The sequence below is a fragment of the Theobroma cacao genome, chromosome 5 (assembly GCF_053813885.1).
Source record: "Theobroma cacao isolate CCN51 chromosome 5, ASM5381388v1, whole genome shotgun sequence".
Classification (NCBI taxonomy): Eukaryota; Viridiplantae; Streptophyta; class Magnoliopsida; order Malvales; family Malvaceae; genus Theobroma; species Theobroma cacao.
Window position 1 is genome coordinate 40,008,251 of NC_142643.1, and position 9,250 is coordinate 40,017,500.

Consider the following 9,250-nt stretch of genomic DNA (forward strand, 5'->3'; position numbering starts at 1 on the left):
GCTAGGTAATTAACTTCTATAAACTTAATTAAAAGATTTTGATTAAATTTTAGGCATAATTACAAATAGTTATAATTATAAGGCCTTGATTGCAAAATAAAAAGGAAATTAATTTTGATTTTAATTTTCAAGTACTTAATTAAAAGAGTTTAATTAAGTAATGAGCCTAATATTATAATGTGTTATAATATTAAGGACTTAATTGCAAAATTGAAGTTATTTTAACCTAACTATATAAGTCACCTTTTAACTATTTTCCATATGAGAGTTTTTCACAATTGAAGAAAACCTAGTTTTTTTTAGAAAAAGAAATTGTTTTCTCTCTTTGCCACCACTCCCTTTGTGTGAAAGAGAAAATTGCTCATGAAGCAATTTTCAAGAGAGGTTCGACTAAAATTGTGAGAAAGAAGAAAAGGACAATTGTTGTCATCTTTGTTAGCACAAAATATAGTTAGAAACTCCCTCATTTGTTGAAGGTTCAGGTGCAATCGTGTGTACTACCCTTAGAGGCTAAGCACTTGATTGGCTAAGGTTTTTGCCCCTTGTGGTGTTTGTGAGATTGCTTCGGGAAGTGCCATTGTGATTACAAAATTACTTGACAAGGTAACTTTCTAAGTAATAATTTATTTTATACTTTTATGTGTTAAATATCACCAAGGCATTCCATGAGTGGAGGTATGTTTTGGTTGTTTAGTTATAAAGTTTCAATTTTTTTCCGTTGCGTATTTTGAGCATGTTGTCCATAGCCAAACCCATAAGTAAGGAGATTGGGGGTCTTTTGTTAGGGGAAGCAAATTCCTAAGGGATTTGCTACCAGGGTTAGAAACAGAGGAAAGTGTTGTATCAGCTATGGAAGATGAGATTGGTAATCAATTGAAATGAAAATGAAGAGTTTAAGAGGAAAAGAGGATATGAAAAGTTTGAGAAATGGTTCAGCAAAGGAAAGAGGATGAATGATTAGAGAGAAAAATAAAAGAAATCAATAAAAGCTAGTATCAAAAAATCCAATTGAATGGTCACTCAAAAGCGTGCAGCTCTGATACCATGATAAAACGAGAAAAAGGAGAGAATGCCAGAAAGAAGAAAATGGGAAATTTTCCCACTTGATTCATTGATGAAAGAGCTATTGCTGTACAAAACATATATGCAGATAACAAAAAGAGCAAAAAGACAAGAGTCATATGCAAAAGACTATATTGGCTCTGTAACTAATTCTTAGCTAATTACACAAATAATTAAAACATTAAAACATTATAATACAAATTATATATTTCTATTAGATATCAATCATCTCTTCAATCACGATCTACTAAACTTTAAAATCCCTTCTTTTTCACCTTTTTTTACGGGGGTTGTTTGTGTGGTGGAAAATGAAGTAACTTGATTTTATTGATTAAAAAAAGATTAGATTTTTAGGAAGAATTTTTTTTATATAAAGTTGATTTGATGTTTGGAAATGGGTTCAAAATGCAGATATGTTCATGGGGTTTGAAGAAATAGATGGAGAAGATGATATAAGACAGGAATTTTCATGCCCTTTTTGTTTAGAGTATTTCAATATCGTTGGCTTGTGTTGTTAAATTGATGATGAGCATCCTATAGAGGCTAAAAATGGGGTATTGCTCTTTTTTCATATATTTCTATGTTGCTTTTTTTCTTTTTTTATGTGTTATAAGCAAGATAGGTATTTTGGATTGTTCTCTTTGTTTGATTAGTAATAGTGATCGAGAATTGTTTGAAGGAGCATGGCTTAGTTAACTGAGTTAAGCTTTGAATTCTGATCAGTCATTTAAAAGGAATTCTAAATATTTAAGCTTTTGCTTCCAAAGTTAGTATTCAGCTGTTGTTTTAGTTAAATAAGTCTTGTGACAGATGAAATATCGATGTCTGTTATGGGATTATAAGTTTGGATGAACAAGTTTTGGACTATGAGCTCTAGTTCAAGCTAACTTGAAACATTAGCTCTAGTGTTGATTTTGCTTACATGTTTGGTATTCATAGTAGTCTGACTTGACAAATTGTAGGTTGATCAGTTGTAAGTGTGGAGAAAAGGAGTTTTATAGTTTTTGTTTATATATTGTTTGGTCACACGATGCGTGAGACCCTTTTATTTTAATAAGGAAAGGCGTTTATTGAATTTAAAGTCTATTTGTGCTGGTTGTTTGTATTTGCAGGTATGTCCGATCTTGTGCAATGAGGGTGGGAGTTGATATGGTAGCACATATAACCCCACGACATGGAAATATATGCAAGATGATTCCTTGTACCCCTTTCTTAAGAATATAGATTGGCACAGAGAATGTTCTTGTTATCTTTTTTTCATATATTATAATTATAGTTATAGTTATTATTATTATTTTGTCAAAGTACCTTTCAAAGCACTTAGCATAAAGCTAACACACGGCTCCATTTAGTTTTATATTTAGTCCAATATATGTATTATTAAAATGATACCAACAAGAAAAACACTTAATAATCCTAAAAGTGAGCTAAATATGTTTTTTCCTTCAATTTCAAAAAAAATTCTTTTTTTTGAAATTTAGTACCTGAGCAAATAAATTGGGTTCAATGTAGTACTTGTAAACTAAATTTTATTCAATTTAGTCTTCATATTTTTAATTTTTTTTCATTTGATCCTTATATTTTAAATTTTTATTCAATTAAGTGTTTGTGATGTTAAAGTAGATTTGATTTTGGGGAAAACTTTTTGTCTTGATATGTCACGTCATCGTTGACATGTTAGATTGATAATGTCACATGGCATGTTCATGTGGCACTGTAAGAGTGACATGGTATTGTTATGTCAGCAATTCGAACTTACTTCACATATCATGTCAGCATTTGGTGTCTTGACGTCAGTATCATAAAGGTCAATTTGAATGAAAAATGTTGAAAGATTAAATTGAAGTAATTTTTAAAATTAAAATTGACGTCTCAACACCATAAAGTAAATTTGAATAGAAAATGTTGGAAGAATTAAATTGAAGTAATTTTTAAAATTAAGAGATTAAATTATTACAATTTTAAATAGAAGGATTAAATTGAAAAAAAAAGGGTCTATGTATAGAGATTAAAGAAGGGTCTATGTATAGAGATTAAATGTTGAAAGCCAATTTTTTTTATATATAAAAGGCTTATTGGTTGACTTGAGTCAATGTGTAGACACCTTATTTTATTTAGTCAGTTTTTTTATTATAGTTTATTTAATTTTATTTTTCATTGACATTATGCTATTGGGTCAAGTTAGTTCTAAGTCCAATTAAAATTAAACCATTTTAAGCTTCTTAACCCCAAAATTAATCTAGATTTGATTTTAAATTAAAATTTTTTTTTAACTTTTAAAGCCCCAAAGGCCCATAATCCAAAAAATCAAAATTTTAAAAAAAATCAATTAAATCAAAAAATCAAGACAAAAAAGAAAAGGAAGGAAAAGTTGTGGCAACTGCTTGATAGATTGCCATGGCAGCCCATCAAGAGGTTGTCACCTCCTTGCTGCATAGAGTCATCATCGGCTCTCTCTTTAACCACGTCTAGCCTAGAACACATGATTACCCACTTTCCCTATTGTCCAAAAATATGGATGACCGGATTTTATAAGAACTCTCAAATTACAAAAGAAAGAGGGAGGAAAGGAGGATAGTTCTTTTTTTTTAAAAAAAAGATCTTGATAAAAAAGGAAAAAGAGATAGAGATGTTATCCCTACACAAAAAAGTAAAACATAAAAAGTAAAAACCTTTGTTTTCAGCACCTCATAACCATAAATCAAAAAATAGTTTTCTTTTTTAAGTCTTGTTTTTCTTAGATCTAGGACAAAAGAGAGGTTTTTGGGAAAAAGTAATCTGATTAAAAGGTATAGGGGATTGAAAGGAATCTTTAGTGAAATTTTGAGGGCTTTTCGACGTCGACGAATGGCGACCGATGATGACAATGGTGGCTGATGGTGGTAGTGACAATGGTGGTCACCAATCGATATTTAGAGTGGTCAGATTTCTTTCAAGAAAGAGAGGGAGAGATTGGTGGTTAAAGAGAGAAAAAGGCTGAAGGAAATGAGGGTGGAGAATGAAAAAGAAGTTTAAATAGTTAGGGTTGGGTAACAAAGGGCACCAAAGCAATGCCATTTAGGGAAAGTTAGAGTGAAAAAAAAAGTGTAGGAAAGAGAGAGAAAGAAGTGGGAAAGAAAGCAAAGAAAAGAAAAAAGAAAAAAAAAGAAGAGAAAAGAAAAAATGGGGGCGGCTAGAGCACTAAAAAAGAGATAGAAAAGAAAAAGAAGGGGAGGTGGGCTGTCCAAAAGATGAAGCTTAATAGAAAGAAAATCTAAAAAAAAAATAAAAGAAGAAGTACAGGAAAAGAATGGGATGACCCATAGAAAAGGTCCAGTGAAAGAAAAAAGAAAAGAAGAAAATAAAAAAGGCCTAAAAAAAAGGAAAAAGGAAGTGGAGAAGCCCCAAATTCATAGGGCCCAACAGTGGTGAAAAATAATAGACTAGGAGTGCTTATTTCTCTAGGCTCTTTTAAAGAGTAAGAGGTTTTAATATCTTTGGCCTAGCCAACCAAAGTGGGATTTTGGCTATTTTTCACCTTAGTGGGGTTTTCAACCTTGCCAAGATTGGTGATTCACCTTAGTGGGGTTTTCAACCTCGCCACGATTGGTGTTTTTCATAACGCCTAGGTGTCTTTACAACGCCCCGGCGTCAGTTTGGTATCAGAGCGGGAGGATTATTATTATTATTCGCTGCATAAGTTCAGATTCGCTGTCAAGTTTCGATACTCCCTGTACGGAACTACGTCAACAAATTCGAATACGACTTAGAGATGAATGGAAAACAACTTTCAAAACAATGGATGAATTGATCAAATGGTTGGTATGGACTATGACAATATATGGATCCAGACATCAACCTGGAGTATGTCCAGGCCTACTCGTCAGAGCCGAGTTTTTCTGACCCGAGGAGAATGACGCAGGAGCGTCAAGGATTGTATTTTATTAAATTTAGTTTTTGCTAATTTAGTTGATTTAGGATTTATTTTCTTTATTTTATTTAAATTAGGATTCTTTTCTTATTTTTATTTTAATACTTTTAAGAATTAGTATTTGATTAGGATAGTCATGTTCTATTTAGGAATAGAACACCTATTTTATTTAAATCTCTTATTAATTATTCTAATTGTATTAGATAACTAGGAGTAGAGTTTTATTAGGATTTGGGCCTATAATACTATAAATAGGACCCTTAGGCTTAGTTACGAAACATTCAGAATTGAGAGTTAATAAATAATATTTTTTTAAGCAGGAGTGCTTATTTCTCTAGGCTCTTTTAAAGAGTAAGAGGTTTTAATATCTTTGGCCTAGCCAACCAAAGTGGGATTTTGGTAGTCCATTAAAGGTGAATTTCTTGAAACTCTTATTTTATTTTATTTAAACTCTATTTTATTTCATTAATATGGTTAGTATGAAAATAATGACTTAAATGTAATTAGATAGACGTAAAAAAATAGAAAAATGAAATATTTAGTTGTATAAAATATACATAAGTAGACACGAAAAAGGTAATAATAAAATATTTAGCTATATAATATATATATATTTATAAAGAAGAAATATGATAAGAAAATCTTTTGGTTATTTGAATTAACTTGATGATGGAGATTCGCTTGGGGATGCGAGAAGTCGTGATCTTGAATGAGTTTTTAAGGCAAAAGATTTCGATTAAGATCCCACCAGTACAGTAAGAAGGTCTTAATTTCGAATCTTGATGTTTTTAATTTTAAATAAATGAAAATATATTAACCTAATTATTAATTAAGCAAAATATAAAACAAAAGAAGTAAAGAAATAATGAAGATAATAAATAAATAGTAAAAAATAATAAAACTTTCAATGATGATAAATTCATGATAGTCAATACAACTAAAATATAAAAGGCAAATATAAAATAGATTTATGAGAAAAGATAAAAAAATAGCTAGTCGAAAAGAAAATAGGTTAGGTTAATAAAAAATAAGAAAGAAATTAATTTATAAATATATATATATATATATATATATACATAAATAATAATTATGAAATGAGATATATAGCTTAAAAGGAAATAGTATTTAGATAAGAAGGAAAATTTATACAGCAAAAATAGATAAATACTTGAATGTAAAAAAATATATAATAAAATAAAATAAAATATATAGTTAGATAAAAATAATAAATATAAAATATTTGTCCATGATATATGTGCATGCAAAGAAAATTAATAAAAAGGAATTTCAAAGAAATAATAAAAGAGTTGTAGGAAGGTTAATAAACAAATATTGAAATTTATGGGTACATCACACCTCATTATTGCATTGTTAAATGTTATGGCATGTAGATGTATTGTGTGCACGAGTCAAAGCCCCCAATGATGGGGCTTTCCGAAAGAGCTTGCAAAGGCGAGTTCCTTCAAAAAATTTTCTAAGTGAAAGGATACCTCTGAGTCCCACCAATACGATGGGAGGGCTCGGAGAATATCTTTAATAAAGGCTTCTTCTCGTAATAGGTTTGCATTCACAAAAAATATTATTTTCCAATGCTAATGATTACCCTGATGATAGGATTTACTCATTAAATTTACGAAAGTGTTTTTTGGATATTTTTCGAGGTGAGAGAATACCCTCGGATCCCACCAGTATGATGGGCGGATTCAGAAAGTACGTTCAATGAAAAGTTTTCATTTGGCATTATCTAGATTTATGTTGTGCATTTCACAATTACATCATGTGCACATCTCACCCGTAAAACCGAATAAAATGTTTTAATTGGTTAATAAAATAAAAGATAAAATAAATAAACAATAATTAGGGAAGCATAAAAATAAAATCAACGGTTTAGGTTATAATAGGATAACATATGATTAGATTGTATCGTTCATGAAACAAGCGTCACGGGGGTGCTAATCCTTCCCCGTACGTAATCATACTCCCGAACCCAACTCTAAAATGCGCAGACCAGATTTTTTTCTTTAAATAAACATAAAATTAATTTAGGATCTCATTGATTAGAACATATTTAGTAGGTGGCCAATCGCACCTAGATTAAAAAGATTGATGATGACTCTTTAAATTTTTTGTGTCTAGTAGTCGGGGTTTTCGGACCTTCACGTTACGACTCAATGACCAGCCCAAATAGTCATTGGTGAAGCTCAAAAAGGAAGGATGCAAATTGCCTGCTAGGATTGGTTGGGTTGGTGAGGTAAACATTTGATATGCACAATATAATACAAAACAAGGCACCTAGACAGCTGAAACGGGGAATCTTCAGAGAAAATTGATCACAAGCAATTCATGCAGCTAAAAAAAATGTCTCATATACAATATACAAGACCCCTTAACCACCAAAAAGGGAAAAAAAAAACTTCCATAATTCATTAAAGCTTAATACTGGACCAAAACCAATACCATCTTGCTCCTTTTTGATGGGGCAAGTCCTCATAATGCAATAACGAAACCGATTTCAAGACTAACATGAGCCAAAATGCCAATGACACCTGGAGAAAAATACGTCAAGTGTTTTGATGGGCATGCTCTCCGCATCTTCTCATCCTCTCATTTCATGGACTTTAACCTCATCATCCAATCTGATTCCAAAGTTGGTCTCTCATGGGTGACAAATAATTCCCAAAGACCATGGGAATACTGGCAGATTTTCAACGAAATGGACGCTCTTTCCCACATGATTGGTAATATTACGTTCATTCATGTTCCTAGAGAAGGCAACTCTCTTGCTAAACTCGGTGTTGACAGATCATCCACGTTTTCAGCATCATGGTAACGGTCCCAGGTCCCTGCACACTTTCATTTTTGTTCACTGCTTTCTTGTGGCGGATGTAAATCTGTCTTTGTGTTGCTGAAGCGATTCCCTCCTTTTTCTTGGCTCTTTTCCTGTTCTGCTGTGATTTGTTACCCCTGCTGTGGCTATGAGTGTGCTGATTTTGATGTGATCCTCTCCCTTCCTACGACTCAACCACTTACTGTTTTTCAGTGCCGTTTGCTCCTGCTGTATTTTTCTGAGTTTTCTGCATTGAAGAGTTTTGTCCGCTTCCAGATTTTTGTGCCTAATGCAGTTCTGCCTATGAGATGATGATGCGTTGCCTTCATTTTTTCATGGAAGTTTCTTCCCTGTGCTGCTGTGTTTTTTTAGTGCTCTGATTTTGGCGCAATCCTCCCCCTTTCTATGGTGCATTCACTCATTGTTACCCCTGCTGTCTTTTTCTGCGTGTGCTTCATTAAAGATTATTATCTGCTTTCAGATTTGATGGTGCCTTCGGGACGTCCCTATTGTTTTGGATTCCTCTTCCCCTGTTTATGTTTTCCCTTTTCTTTCTGTTTTTACCTCTTCTTAGCCTTGTTTTTCCTGGCCTGTTTCCAGGACTCTCTTTGCCATGAGCGGCTCTGCTCTCTTTTCATGTAATTTTCTTCTCATTATATATATGTATTTATCTTTGGCTGAGAAAAAAAAAATCTTCATGTACAAAAACAGAAATGCAACTGTACAATGTACTCTCTACTCTTTGACTATTAATACTACCCTGAACTACTGACATGGTATCATAGAGTTAAACGCCACATGAACATTTAGGCATTTCTTTGCAAACACTGTGTAGCTTACTCACTTTGTCCTTTCTGGATATATACAGCTATGATAATATTCCAGGAAACAACATCGACTCACCCAAATTACTAAAAACTATCTCAGCACTCTTCATATTCCCATTCTTAGCTTACATATCAAGCAATGAATTATCACATTCAAATCCAAACTTAACCACAATACGATGTATTTGTTCCCTAGTCCTACATTAAAAGGCTATTGCTATTACATGTTACAATCAATTTCATACAATAATTTTACCACCAGAGGACAGAAGTAATTATTCATCTATGATACGAGTGTTAATTGCAATCCTAATTAATATGGAAAGGAGTATCTTGGCTTACAATAAATAGGACTTATTTCTATTGTAATTATATTTATAATCCTGATATGGAAAGGAGTATCGGCGATACCGACACAAACAAGGTAAGGGCAGTGCCCATGCCAACTTAATTTCTATTTTTTTTCCTCCAATTTAATTTAAATAATGCATATAAAAAATTTGGTTTTTTTTCCTAGTATAACTAAAATTCTAAAATCCAATTTCTAATAAGAAAACAACTCTTAGTTGCAAAAAATATATATATTGTGCTTTTCATATGGATGGGTTGACAACATAATTCTCT